This window comes from Rhincodon typus, unplaced genomic scaffold (genome assembly GCF_021869965.1).
Source record: "Rhincodon typus isolate 14 unplaced genomic scaffold, sRhiTyp1.1 hic_rhity00001637, whole genome shotgun sequence".
Classification (NCBI taxonomy): domain Eukaryota; kingdom Metazoa; phylum Chordata; class Chondrichthyes; order Orectolobiformes; family Rhincodontidae; genus Rhincodon; species Rhincodon typus.
This window is the reverse complement of record NW_025967275.1, coordinates 3537-19204: the sequence shown is the minus strand read 5'-3', so window position 1 is coordinate 19204 and position 15668 is coordinate 3537. Positions and strand designations below refer to the sequence as shown.

The 15668-nt window shown below is 36.9% G+C and overlaps 1 long non-coding RNA gene across 1 annotated transcript; it reads left to right on the top strand.

The window, feature by feature from the left end:
- Positions 1–3544: 3544 nt before the first annotated feature.
- On the top strand, positions 3545–10692 carry LOC109917314. Its single transcript, XR_007261277.1, has 3 exons — positions 3545–5187; positions 7795–7910; positions 9139–10692. It is a non-coding gene; the product is annotated as an uncharacterized LOC109917314 (long non-coding RNA).
- Positions 10693–15668: the final 4976 nt, after the last annotated feature.

Here is a 15668-nt window from a genome sequence, read left to right as displayed (position 1 = left end):
TTTGTCTGGTGCTGCTCCTGGTGTGCTTTTCTACCAGGATTGAATCCCTGTGTGCTCATGTCTTCTGTCATTCTACCTACAAGTATTTGCTTTGTCGGAAAATGAAAAGCTGTGAAGCTTGGTATATTCAGTTTTCTGTTTCCTTACTTTGAAAATATTTGGTGTGTGGTTACCAATTTGATTTAATGGCCATGCTGTTTATTAAATGATCTTGTTTTTGCAAATATCTTTATGTAAGGCCATTATTGAATTAGATTGAAACTGTCACTTCTTTTCCATCTCCTTTTTCCACTTCCGGAAAAGAATTTTGCATTGCTCATTTGTTTTTCTAAATAAAGCAAATCAGAACGTTTACATAATAGGCACCCATATAAATCATTTGTTTCTTCAACTTGTATAAACTTAGGGCACAGATGGGTTGAGGAAATGATATGGGCTTTGTTAGAAGAGGCATTAAGAAACCAGTTGCGAATGTCTATAAAACAATGCCACAATGTTAGTTGGGGTATTGTGTTCAATGCGGAGAACAACATTTTAGGAAGAATGTGAATGATTAAGAGAGTAGAGCAAAACATTTAGAATGGTTCCTTTCTTGAATAGATTGGAGAAGCTGTAGCTCTTTTTGGGGAAGGTTGAGAGGAGTTTTGATAATGTTCAAAATTATGTGATTGGGATCCGCAGTGTACTGCCTGAAGGGATGGTGGCAGCAGATTGAATAATACTTTCCAAAAGGGAATTGGATAAGCAGCTGAAATAGAATGTTTGCAGTGTTGATTTGCTGTTGTAGACTTAACAGATCACATGGCCACCTTCTTTGGTTGTAACAATTCTATGACTGCTGATTTTGTAAGAGTTTTTTACTGCAAGCTTAAAACAATTCCTGCATCTAAAGCATGTTTGTAATTCTCCATTTCCAAGCTTGAAAAGTAGGATTTGTCACTCCAACAGTTCTATAGTTTTTCTTCATCTGTCTGCTTATTGCTTTCAAAAATATTTTAAGATTGATGATAAAACTCAAAAACGTTCTTCAGGTTAATTTGTACAACGCCAACACTAGCAAAATGATTTGAATATAAAATAGACAATGAATTCGATTAGATTTTCAACTAAACACGATAAGGGAAGAGAGCAACAAACTGTCAGTCTATCTTTGTTCACTTTTGAGTTTCTCCTCAAATTAAACAAATTAATTTTAAGTTCTCAGGCAAAAAGCAAAACTATGATTGACAGAACTTATATTTTGTTATCTTAGAGTCCTAATTTATGTGAGAGACATACATCCACACATTTCAAGAAGGACTGAATTCAATATTTGAGGAGTCCTGGGCTTTGCCTTCTACGGTTGTGATACCCATCCTGTCCTGGTCTCCTCACTGCTGACAGAGAATAGAAATTCATCATACTTGTATGCCCTAACTTAATTTCATCGAAAGTCATTTTGGTCTTTGATTCTGGTAACTCTCCCCTGTATTGACAAACTCCAGGATCCCCACATGCTCTTCTTGGTACTGCTATCGACCATGTATCATCTCCAGTCAATACATCATGGATTCTGACTTGCTAAGGACTCAGTGTGGAATCATCAAGGTTTTAAAAATGAATTGTATAGGTAAACAATGAAATCTAGTGAAAATCATTACTTGAAATTTTCAGAAAATAATAGAAGGGCTGTCAATCTTCATTCCAAAAAGCCTGAATGAAAATATCTTGGCGCATTATGCAGAAATCATGGATTTTTACACATTCATTCACTGCAAATCAGTAGTCCCAGTGTTATCTTCCAAATTGAATAAAACCCGGATGCTAATAAAACTGCATTTTGAGTCATTGTGAGCAAGTCTACAAGATTTTTTTCCGCTGATGTAGCTCCAGTGTAAATTAAACCTGAACCTTAAGAGTGAAAAGCTTGAGCTTCTTGTCTGCTGCACTTCAGAATCTGTTCGGTTTTTGACATTCAAATTGCATTGCACAAATTTGATGTTATTGTCAGGCAGAAACCACTTCCTACGTTGGTGATCTTTGTGTCCATGTACTATTCTCATATTTCAAAATTAGATTAGAATGCCAGATCCTATTGACTTGTGAATTCAGTTTTAAGGAAACATGCAGGTTACTTAGTTTAATCAGATTTTCTTATGGGTATGTGTATAATTAAGTCTTTTTTTTTTCTTTAACTAGGTTACGTATAATAGTAAAAATAACCTGTTTTGTTGCATTAGGATTGTTTATATGTTAGGCTGGTATTGTTTTAAAAAAGAATGCCCTGCTTAGTTTGCATTGATATTTATGACTAATTTGCTCATAATTTCCTAGGTATTTTTAGCACAAACATAGCTAATAAAGTGGATTAAATGAAAACAGAATATATGGTGCAGTCTTCACTTTAAAACAATTAAAACCAAAACCTTGTCAAAACTGGTTTGCTCAAAGAAAAGTAGCAGGTGGTTAGTTTTAGAGAATTTGTTTCCTTATGATTGGTCAAATGTATTATAAGCTGTGATTTGGTTCTCCATTCTATGAAAATCTGCTGTGTTCATTGATTTTAATTACAGCAGCTGATGTTCTGTTAGTACAGTGTTACACTGCTCTACAAAGCTATTCATTGGGGGACTAGTTTTTGCATGTGCTTAATTCAGCCATATCCATTTCTGCAAGCAGCAAGGCTTAACATATGTTGTGAATATGTAGTTAGTTTCTATCTGTTGAGCCTAGGCTTGTCCTTTGTTAAAATCTTTCGCAGGTGGTTTAAAAGAAGTGTGACTTTAAAAAGGTTCTCCTATTTGATGTCTTGTTTTTTGTGACCATCTTCTATCTTTATCAGTGCTTTGGCTCCAATTTACATGCTAGAAATATGATGTGTTAAGTAAGCATTATTGAGTGATTCTTGCAAAGATAGTTGTGTACTTCTCTTGCTTTTAAACAGCAAATATTCTGCTCTAGACTATGTAGTGATTAGTGCAAGTATCTGATGTTGAATTTTAAACTATTTATCGAACTTAAAGGCATTGCAATGGTCAAGCCTTTACCAGCTTTTGAAATTAAAGCTTCCTATGTGAATATTTGAAGTCAGAATCCTGCTTGTGATGTGGTTGCAGCTATTGATAAGTAAATGATATTTGGGAATGGGTTTCTGATGTTTCCCTCTCAACTTCGGTAACCATTTAAATAGACGTATCTTTTCAGCACAACTATAATTCAAAGTATTGGCTTTGGGCTTTGAAAGAAAGCATGAATTAATCTGTGTGGTCCAGTTTTTAAAGAAAAGACAAACACCTGACTAGTCACTCTATGCCTGGTCTTGAGCTTAATCAGCTACGGTCAAAAGTCACACGACACCAGGTTATAGTCCAACAGATTTATTTGAAATCACAAGCTTTTGGAGTGCTGCCCGTTCATTAGGTGAAGTGAAGAAAAGCATACAGGCACAGAATTTATAAGCAGAGAGATCAAAAGATCACACAAATGGTGTGAGTGAAGTGTTGAATAATAAGTCTCTGCAGGTGATCAAAAGTATCAGACTGCGTGAGTAAAGTGTCAACAGCTGAATAGTAAGTGAAGGGGATGACCTATAATCCAATTAACTGAGGCAGAGAGATAACTACAAAATGTTAAAAATAAGGTGGTGCTAGAGACAAATCAAAAGGCTGGAATAACACGATAGGTCTAAGAGCCGAATGCCGAGGGCCTAACAAAAGTAACACATAATCCAAAACTGTACAAAGTAATTAAGGTAGAGAGATCATAACAAGTTATCAAGGTGCTGGTGTTAAAACAAGACAGTAAGGAAGATTCTACAAATACAGAAGAGTATGGTGGTGTTACCTGAGCACAATATGAACCCAAGATCACGGTTGAGGCCGTCTTCATGGGTATGGAACTTGCCTATCAGTTTGATTGGCGATTCTGTGTTGTTGTATATCTCGAAGGTCACCTTGGAGGATGCTTACCCAGAGATTGGAAACTGAATGTCCTTGACTGCTGAAGTGCTCCCCAGTGGGAGGGAGCATTCCTGTCTGGCGCATTCTGGCTGCATGGTCTCGCCGATGTACCATGCCTTGGGACATCCTCATCTGCAGCATATGAGGCAGACAACATTGGTTGAGTCACATGAGTATCTGTCATGTACGTGGTGGGCGGTGTTCCCACGTGATCAGCTAAGCTTGACATTTACCAGTTCCTGTTGCATCTCCATGCCAACCGTAGTCTAACTAATCAGCACTCTCTTCTCATGTTATATAAATTGATGCTTCATTTCTAGGTTTGATTTCTTGTATTGTCATCCTGATAAGTGCACAGCAAAACCTTCAGCTTTTTGTTTAATTTTAGCAATGGGTAAAGAACATCTTCAAATAATTTAAATGTCTTATGAAAAGTGATGAAGTGATTACTTTTTCACTAGAAATCCAGATGTGAGAATTGACTTGCGGTACGTATCAGAAGCTAAAATTAAAACATATTTCAGTGTCTTCCGTTGATCTTATTTTACAATATTTAATTTCAGAAAGATCAATGCTGCTTTTGTAAAATGCTTGATATGGACAAAGAAGTTGTTGCATGAATTATTTTGCAGTTGCCGTAATGTTCAACACAAAAAGGATATATCAAGAACTGACTTGGGAACTGTAATTTTACGTTTTTGTTGCCTTGCTTAAATAGGTGTGACTGATGGAAACTCAGCAACTTTTTAACTCAAATTATTTATTCTTTAACTCTCAAGTACCAATATTCAATATGAAGCATACATTTATTGCAGCATTTACTTCTTATTTCGTCTAACTTAACTTAAGCTTTAACTCTTCATTTAACTTCACTTTACCTTAGCTTAACTTAATTCACATTTAACCCTAACTCTTACTTCAACTCTAAGTTTGGCTTGAATTAAATGCTACCCTGATTTGAGAGAAGTGACTAACTTTGTTCTCCGTATAGATCTTGCCTCCTGATTCTTTGTTCTCGCTGAAAGTGCCTACAAGGCATGTGCTTTTCAAATGTGTCTTGGAGGCTTCTTCTCAGAAAATTTCTTTGTTCTTTTAACTTATCTGAAAATGTGTTCCATTTCCAGAAAGATCTCTGGCATTCAGACAATGAATTGATCAAAGCCTGATCACATTGTTCGATTCCAGCCAATGGAGTTTACTGGTAAACATTTGGGAGACATAAACTGCGACATTCCATACTCCATACAAGGTAATCTGGTGTTAGTATGCTTAGACGTATGACACTTGCCTTATTTGAATACAGGAAACTACAGGTCACAGCAGTTTCAACTAGCGGTCAGAGTTTCAACCAGCATGCTAGATTGTAGCTCTTAACCAGTCTTGAATTTCTGCTGCTGGCCACCTGACCACAAGCTGCTAACAAACAGCTGTGGAATGAAGTGTGTTTGGTCTCAAAACTGAGGCCCAGAATTGTAGGCTGCCAATTGTATGCTGATCACCCATCTGTGCACAGTGGGAATGGCATTTAACCCTTGAAATTATGCACTAATTATCCCCATGGGGGAACAGCACTTTATTACCCTGCACAGAGTGCATCCTACTGCAGCAAGCTTCAGAGCAAAGGCAGCTCGTTGCTTCAATTATTTTGAGAATTGTTTCAGTTTTCACACTATTGGAGTAAGTGGTAGTTCATTTGCCCAAGATTCCTCGGAAGCATTAGGTGCTTTCTTTCTGTCCAGTGTGTATAATCACATTGTGGTGACATTTGGTAGTGCCATCTTTGTCACAGGCATCGTCACTGCTGCTTCATTGCTGGGCAGTGCCGTAGTACAATTCCTGCTCATGTGGTAGTTACTGCATCAGACAGTGGTATTGATGATACACGGCCAATACAAAATCAGTGCTGCTTTTGTGTTTGCAGTGTTCACTAAAATGTGGCAGAATGGTAATGAAATAATTTCGAAGTTTTGAGGAATTTTGAACAAGAATAAAACCAATGGAGATGAAGGTGTTTTTTGTTTCGTTTCCTCCTTGTTTCCCTCTCAAATTTCAGTGTTTTCTATTGTTCTCTGTTGTGCTTATTTTGATCAGCTGCTGTTTGTTAATGAAGCCTATTCGGATGCCAGCAGTTCTCTTTGTATCTCATCCAGCTGCATTTTTGCACAGTGCCTGTCAGTAGGATGTCCTAAATAAACTTCTCTTTCCTTGCGTTTTTCCCATTAAGGTTCATCATGACAAAATAATTTGCAAATTATTTAGCACTTCTCACATCTCCAGGATGCCCTAAAATACTTAAGTGATACATTTTAAACTAATTATTGATTTATTTAGTTATTGTTAAGTGTATGTTAGAACAAAATACAGTGGAAAAAGTTGCATACTGTTGCCACTTTCTGGCACCATCCTAAAACACAGAAAAATAATCCAAAACATAGATTGTTCTTAGTAGGATAATAGGTCAGCACAACATCGTGGGCCGAAGGGCCTGTACTGTGCTGTACTGTTCTATGTTCTAACATAGAATATAAGGGCAAAAAATGAAGAAATAAATAGTGTTCAATTTTATAGTCCTTCTTAAGTGCTGGGCCATGGGCCATGGGCCTAGTGGCCAGATACAAGTCCCCTTTGCCACGTGGCTGCCACTGGAACAAAAGTCACCACTCTTCAGTGTCAACTCTTCTCCTCTCAAAGTCCTCACCACTGAGTCTTCTATAGGTCTTGCCAATGCAGATACCACTGATGCCTCTGTGTACCGTACCGGCCCAAAATTGGCTCTGCAGCTGTCATGAGTCCATTTCACGTCCACTTCACTAATGCAACTGCTACTGATGTCGCCGGTTCTCGTACTGGGCCCAAACTTGCCTCCACTGCATCCATGAATCTGGACTGGACGCAGACACCACTGGGAACCCAAACCCGTCTCCACGTCGGCGGCAGGGCCACTTCACCAGAGGCTGCCAGGAATCCCAAAAGTACCTCCACTGCTGCCGCAAATGCGATCTACTGGACCTACTTGTCACTGCCGATGGATGCTGAGAGGATGTTTCCTCTTGATGGCGATTCCTTTCACCATGAAGAAGGGGTCCTCCGTGGACATGTTGCAGGGCCAGGTCCAGGCCCAGGTCCAGACCACCCTGGACTGGTGGGCACTCACTCCCTTTTAACAGTGAGAGCATGTCAGAGGCCAGCACCTCTTTCTGTGTCCCTGTTTCTCACTCCTGCTGAGCTGCTGCTATCATGTAGCATTTGTACATTTGTAGCATCCAATCCTGGATTATTGTTGCTTTGGGTAGTTATTTTACTGGTTGACCATTGAGGAAGTTTGTTGTTCTATCTGAATTTCAATTCACCTAATATTGCATGAAATGTTCCTCTGTTAAAATCGCACCTGTGAACTTAATTTTAATGCAATTTTAAAGTGCTACCAGTGGCATTCTGAATAACCTTGAATCTCTCGGGAGTTAGCTTTTTTGATGAAAGGTACAATCCTAATTTGATGTCAGTTGTATTTGGTTGGGATGTTTATACTTATGTATGACATACATTTTATGCGTTTCCCTGATATTAGAAGATAATTTCACTTCTTTCCTCAAGCGTAGTGGTCTTTGCACTTACAAGTGTAATTCTTTTTATTTAACTATAAAACTGATGACTAGAATATTGTCAGAACCTGCTTGGATGCAAATTCAAAACTCTGTTGTTAATGTGGTTAGCTTTTGGGAATGATATTTGTAAGTTTTACAGGGCTGCTTATAAAGCAGAAAGTGGAGTAAATTGAAGACTACTTTAAAAGATGTTGCTGCATTTTTAGGAGATGCTACTAAGTGTCATAATTCATCCATTTATTTTTCTGCAGTAGTTGATCAAAGGAATGAAGGCAGCGATGTAATGATCAGTGTCCTTAGTCTAAAAGAAGCTGAAGTCTGCCTTTGGAATGCCCAGAAGTGGGAGATGAGCCTTACATGATGAACGGTAATAGAGAAGACACTAAGTAAAAGGCTAGGCTTTTAGATGATATTTTTCTCTGGCAACTTCACAAATGTGTGCTTGACTTTTCCAGCTTCTCATTTAAAATACTGTATTGTTATTGCTAGTATACTGGACATCAATTTGAAGCATAGATCAGAAGTTGAATCTCAGACCTTAGGCCTGTGTGGATTGTTGTTGCCTTGGATAGTTATTTTGCCAGTAGACCATTGAGAAAGTTCTACATTCTGTATGACCTTCCAGTCGTGTATTACTGCCTGAAACGTTCCCCTGCTAAACCACACCTGTGATTTTAATTTTAATGAAATTTTAAATTTCAACCAGTGGTGTTCTGAATGGCCTTGGATCTCTCTGGACTAATGTTAGCTTTTTAGATAGAAATCAATCTTAATATGGTAAGATGTATTTGGTTGGGATGTTAAGGCTGAACACAGTTTAAGAAAGCCAAATTAACCATTGTGGTGGCAAGTTCAATTATGCAGCAATATGTGGATTCTGGTTTGCATAGGACTTTCTGATGAATCTTGTTTTTTGATATTTTTAGATGGCAAAATATCACATTCTGCATGTGTTGGGATACCAATAAATTTGTTTCAACCACAGTTACAATGTTGCAAACCACATATTGGCTAATCACAAGACAAGCATGATTTTGAGGCTGGAGATCTTGCATGATTTCTTCAAAGAGGTTGCTTGGTGCCTAGAGTTTGGAAAAGGAGGGAAATATGAATTTGGTAGTTGGCAGAGTTTCATAGAAAGTTAATTATTTTAGTACTTATTATTAATGTGGGGTATCAATGTAATTAAATTGCTTAACATTGGAACCATTTAGAACTTGCAATTTTTTTCTCTTCCATTTATAGTTGGTTACTAAATTTATTTAAAATGAACCTTGAAGTTAGGAATGATAGCTGAAGGTAGCGGTTTCTGTTTGTTTATTAATGTGGTCACGCTGACAGCATAGAACAGATTTATTTTACCAAAAGTAGGGAAAGTAGTTGTGGCTATTTGCTGTTAGTGGTGTTTTTCACTTTTGAACATGTATTTTTGTGAGTTGCTTCCTTCAAGAAACATTGTGTAAATTAAGTACTTTCACTCATATACATCTTAGTTTTAACATTATTTTTGTTTTAATTTGTCTTTTTTTAAATGCTTCCTGTGCTGATTTCATTTTAATTAATGTTTTTGTTTTTTTCCTTTTCTCTCCTTTCAGGTTTTGCAGAGTTTCACTGATGTCCACTCATAAGAACATGGTCACCATTTTTGTATTAAAAATATAAGTATTATAGGTTTTGCAAGAGGTTCAATGGAAAATGGGTTAAATAGATGCTTGATTTCTGTAGTTAAAACTGAGGTTGTGAATAATTTAGAAGTTAAAGTATTTTACTTTCTATAAGCAAAAGATCTAATGTTCCCATAAAAGTGAAAAATTGCATTTATCTATTGTCAGTATACAATGCTATTATTCATTTTGGCCATTTTAGAATGTTCATATGACGACTTGCATTTTTTTAGCCATATTGTGCACATTTTAAATCGGTTGTCAAGAAATTTGGCAGCATCATGGAATGCAAAAATTGAAGAGACCAATTAACAATGTGCCAAAAATGGCCTAAATTTAACATCTCTAAAACTTGGTATTGCATAGAAATTCTGAACATCATTTCATCGGATTTTGATCTTTTCTGTTTTTGCTTTGAACAGTTTGCTTGTTCTATGGAATGACAAATGGGACAGATAATTAGAAAATGTGCTTCCTTTTAGAAGGAATTGTAGAAGGCAGTTGAGTCCTATTTTTTTTAACATGAGAACATGGCAGTCAGATGGATTTCTTCCCACTTGCAAAACCACTGAGGGAGAACCTATTCACTCGTGACCCAAGTTACCATGATGTCAGTTGAAGTAGCAGTGTAGACTTGCCCTCTTCCATAAAAAGATCTTGATTGATTTAAAGCATGGAAAAATTAATTTGGAGCAAACTATCATCAGTTGCCCATTGTCAGTTGTATAAACATCATATATATTAATATGTGAAGTTGTATAAAAATTGATTTAACTGTTGTAAAGATTGCTTTTAAAAAACTTTTCTAATGTTAGTTATCTTGGATGATGTCAAGTTGTACATATTTTAGTAAAGCGCAACTTCACAAAGTAATCTGCCTATGGCCATAATGGTCTGAAAAAGTCTCATCTCAGAACCTTGCATTCTAAAGGTTTTTAATGGTGCACTGTTAGTGTCCTAACCACTTGGTCAGGTGGCCTGGGTTTCAAATCTACCTGCCCCAGTGATGTGTCATATCATATCAGAGCAGGTTGATTGAAAAATATCCACATAAGTCATCTGTATCATTTAAAAGGATGATATGATTTCACCTGTTTCAAAACAAAACTTATACAGTTTGACTGACTTCGAGTTTGATCATCTGTTTGTAAAAGAAGAAAGATCTGTACAGAATTTGCTAATTGCTAAATATTTTGACAATTCCTGTAAAGAAGATTAAAATATTGAAGACCTTCAACCTTGACCATCTAATGGTATACAATGTTAGCCGCTTTTGAAAACATATTATCTATTGCTGGCCAAATGTAAAACTTGATAGCATGTTTTCAAAGTTGACAGTTACAAGAAAAAAATAGAGTAATGTCAATTTTGGATTGTCAAATGGTGAAGGATAGAGCATTGGAGACTTTTAGTCACTTAGAATGTTTTTTTATAATGACACGTATTGCACTTTCAATAAAATAAAATTCTTTATTTCTGCTCCTATCTCATGTCTATTCCTTGAATATAATTACTAGCCAGTTGATTCAAGATTAACATATGTTCTCTCTCCAGTTTTTTTTTTCAGCTTTTCCCATGTTTTGCAGGTTTGTCACAATTCTGACTGACTATCTTAGAGTCAACTGCCACTTTTTGGATTTGGCAACTGGTTTTACAGTTGGATGCTGTTCCTACTTCCCGTATATCCTGCGCTGGTAACCGTAGTTGGTTTGAAAAGCAGGTACTCCTGCTCTTAGCTCCTACCATAGGCATATTGGAAGCCTTTCCAAATTGATAATCAACTTGTTTGTCAGTGTTATGATACATCTTCCATGGCCATGAAAGTTTGATGAGATATTTGAATGTGGACCTTCTGGCCCAGTGGTAGGGATGCACTCTGCATGCCTCAAGGCCTTTTTCAAATAACTTTAGTTTTGACTTTTGTGTAAAGTCTTTGCCTATTAATAAATTCATAGGGTCAAGGTGAAAGATCCGCTATCTTCCCTTCCCATCCTATCCTGTATCTTTCGGTTCCTGCAGTATCCAAGAATTCATCAATCTCTGGTGGACTATTTTGCAGCCATAGGGATAGAGAATTCCTAAGAGTTATGGCACTTTGAGTGAAAAGTCTTTTTGTTTTTGTCTAAAATGACCAATCCCTTCTTTTGAGACGGTTATCCATAGTTTTATTAGTTTCACAATTTCCTCATTAAGTCACCGGCATCTTTTAGTGGGATTTTTAACTGCCGACAGGAAAGTAGGCAAATTTTTTTCACAGCTTTAAGGCATTTTGCTTTGTGTTCTCATTTTTGTCACCTGTGCCATTATTGCTCGGCTGACAAATTCCAATTGCATGATAACCAACTGCACACCAATTAGTTTCTGAAGATGGTATGTGTTTATACTGAAGTAAAGGATAAGCTGCACCTCATTGACCTGGAGGTTATGAAGCCAATGATAAAATGCTCCTGATTTCTTTGGCATCTCTGAAACCATCAATTCCAAGTAAAACAGTTCTGAGAGGTTTTGAGGTTTCTCCCACATTCAATGTATGTCCAAAATACTGGTTGTGGTCTAGTTTATGTCTATGGAGAGCTCGTTGTCAGAGCGAGAAACACCAGCTTTTATTCAGTGAATGTAATGTCCAACTGAGTAACTCACAAATCAATTGATTTCTCAAAAATAAGTGACTTATTGTCCTCCATGTCCGGTTTCATTTATGATTGTTTCATAGAAGTGTTTACTGAGCAGTATAGGTATCTCACCAGAGACTACATCCACTTTCAAATGTTTTCTCCAACTATTTTGCCGAGAGTTTTTGCTGTTTTCTAATCACCAAACCTAAAGCAAGTAATACTTTTATATTCTTTACCTGTGGATCGATCATTAATGATTAATTAATATAACATTTTAACTTATCTACCATATTGCCCACTGCTGTTTGTCTTCTGACTTTGCTTGGCCTGATCTTAGTCATGTGTCTGCCATCTTACTGAAGACCTTTGAAAATCCAAATATCCCAACTAGTACAATATCATTACTTTTTCAAATAATTCACAAGGCTCGTCTCTGCCATTCCTTTTAGAAATTTATGCTTACAGTTCTTTTGCTTTTGGTTTCTGCTCTTTTTCTATTTGATCTTTGAATAGATATTAATGTTAAGTTAGCTGATTCAGTTTTCTGGACTTGTTCTATCTTGTAATATTGTGGCATGTTTATCTAATTACTTTTTTTTTATGTAATAGTTATGTTTTCTTCCCTAGCTTTAACAAGTACAGATGAATTTAATCCCAAGTTTGACTAGTGTAACAATTAGTTTTCCTCACATGTTTTGCATCTTTTTTGATACTACAGAGCAGCAAACTCAACTGCCTGATTCTCTGCTCTCACTGACCATTGCGCCCAGTCTTCTCCTCTGAGACTAATTTGTCCAACCTCCACTTTGTTCTTTTCTTATGTTCCAATATTGTATTCACACTTGCCATTACGTCTACTGGCTCATTAATGATTGTTTCAATTCTCAGTATTTCTCTTCAGAATGTTGGATTAATCATGAGCAAGAGTCAATTCAGCCTCACTATGGATGATTGTATTGATGTTAGCCCTGGCATAAAAAATGACACATTGGTAGCATTCATTCCCCCCTGTTTTTTAAAAAAAGCCACACTACTTAGCAATGCGTTTTGCTTCTTGCCTTGTTCAAACAGCTATATAAATGGCAAGGTCTTCGTCTTTTAAGTTATGGCTTCAGCCTCTTCACTTTGTTTCAGCGTTCTCTTCTGGATTTTGTGCTTTTCATTTAAAAGCTTCATATTTTTACTCAGAGTTGTCTTTCCTCCCTTAATCTTTGCACCTAGTGACAACTTCAGTCATTTCAGTCCTCAAGTACTTGTCACAGTTTTCTTTTCAAACATGTTACCAACCGCACTGCAGCAGTTGCTCCACTGTCAATTTAATCACCACCTCAATATTTGTTTTTGATGACTTAGTTCCCTGTAATATAATCACTAATTCCCACCCCTCCTCAATCAGGAGCAAACTTGGCATGCATCTGACCAAACCAATTGCAGCATCTAACATAACCAGGCTTCACTATCCCTAGCTGAGCCATCTATTATAGAATCATTCTGAAATGCAAGGTCAATCTGCATTTCATTGTTGACTAGCTGGCAGCTCAATCTGTGCCCCCTCTTTCCACCCTATCATTTGTACATTTTTCCTGAATGTTTGTTTGTTTTTAATCCCTGTACACCTCCACTAATTTTCCAGCCACTCTAGAATTTATGTATCTGTGGTTCATTCTCTATTTCCCAGTAAAGTTCTTATCCCTGAGATCGATCTCTTTATTCCCTTCCCCCTTCCTTGCTCAACTCCTTGATCAGTCAATTTCCAAACATTCAAATGCTGGTGTTCTGTACATACGCCATTGATGCAAGGCTTGACAATTCAAACAGGAATTTGTTGTCTTTTCTCTAGAGCCACATCCAGAAATCTCTAAGGATCCACCACCTGCCGTTTCCACTTGCTCATCTTCACACTGCCTCCTGGTGATGTCAGCTATTGGCATGAGATCAGCTTGCATCCAAGCTGATCATGTTCAACATTATCCCTTTGAGTCCATAGGTTGGCAAAATGCGGTAAACAATCTGAAAGCATCTGAATTGACTGAATTTTCAAGTCAATATTGAGAAAATAAAAGTTATTGTCTTTGGTCCTTGCCTTCTTCAGGTGAATGAGACCATTTGAAGCTTTTAAACTCTACATTCTCTTTCTCCATATCATTTATGCACTGTCACACGAAAGTCAATCTGCGACTGAAGCCCAATGTTCAGACCTTCTTACTCTAAAGCTCATCACCAATCTTCTACATTCCTTAAATTTTCAATTTTTGCCAAACTCTCCATTTGTTCTTTCCCAAACTAAATTGTATTGTCTGTTACTACATCTTTGTTTACCTTGATTTGGTATTGCGTGTTATTTCCATACTCGCATTTCTACTTATCTCTCTTCCACCCTTTCTCTTCTTTCCTGGTATTGCATTGTGTATCCTGACATCTATGAAGTGCATTGGGGCTTTTTTTTGAAACAAATCATTAAGTCAATTACATCTTATTGTTGCATTATTATGTTATCTGACACTGGATGACAATAAAATTAAAGAATTTGTATCTAGATTTTGAACCTGATCTGTATGGCAGATGGGGACAAGTTAACTCTTTGTTGAAGAGAGAGGAATGAAAGTGTATGTTTAAAAGGGAGAGTGGCTGGGAGATATTTGGGATGTTTTTGGAGCTAAGATATAAAAACTTCAAATCAGGACAGTGAAGAGATCAAGATTTGGTGTTTTACTGTGCCTGCTGGGCAGTGTTTTCGTTAATTGCACAAGTTTGATTTTCCAGGAAGAACCTCCTGTGAATGGACAACAAACGTCAAAGATGGAGCTTCACATTAATGGATTGCTGTGGGAGTTGTAAAATTACAGGAAGGCCAATATCCAAACGTATGCAAATAACAGGCATTCTATTTTCAGGTTGGAAGTCAGGAGCTTGTTTTTGAAAATATAGTTATTTTCATATTCAGACAGTAATATTAGAAGAGAAAACAGTATGAAATTGTTGAGATTTTGGAAAATGATTAGATTGAGCTATTATGCTGAATGCTGTGAAATAAAGAAAAAAAAAAATTGTTGCTTTTCTTCATTTTCTTGTATTTGAAAATCTCAGTGGTGCAACAAAAAGGAATGAGTCTAACATAAGCTGGTAAGCAAAAGTAGAAGTGAACAAGATTCAAGAAAAACAAAAGTTGACAGTACAGGGGACTTTAATTTGTGTTTCCAAAACATTCGATGTAAGTTGTGATCTGGTGTCAGTTGCACACAGAAATAAAGATTATGTTGTGTCCGAAAATCTTATAAGTTAACCGAAACTCGTATAAAAGACTGTTTTAGAAAATCCTATTCACTGCTCCTCAGTTTATATGTTTCTTAGCTGCTAATTTCTTTTGTGCATGCATCTCAGATTTGAAGGTAGGTGCTGTTACATATTCCGTCTTTAGTACAAGAAACCAAACAGTTTTCTTGAACTTCAACTGAACGGAACAGTGGCCTCATCACTTCAAGTTAGGGAGAATACCAGGTGGATCAACCTGGTTTGTATAGAGGTTTCCCTGGGTGCAGCAAATGTAATTTGTTGCAGAGTACTTTTAACCAATGTTTTTATGTTTTAGATTACGCAAGTTAAGTTAAATTATGCAATGATTCTATAAAATGAGAGAACATTTGGAAACTTTTTTGAAAGAGACCATATTTGGTGTGGCATGGTGGCTCTGGTTAGCACTGCTGCCTCACAGCGCCAGGGACGTGAGTTCAGTTTGAACCTTGGGTGACTGTATGGAGTTTACACATTCTCCCTGTGTCTGTGTGGGTTTCCTCCAGGTGCTCCAGTTTCCTCCAACAGTCCAAAGAATCAGAATTGTTCAGGGAA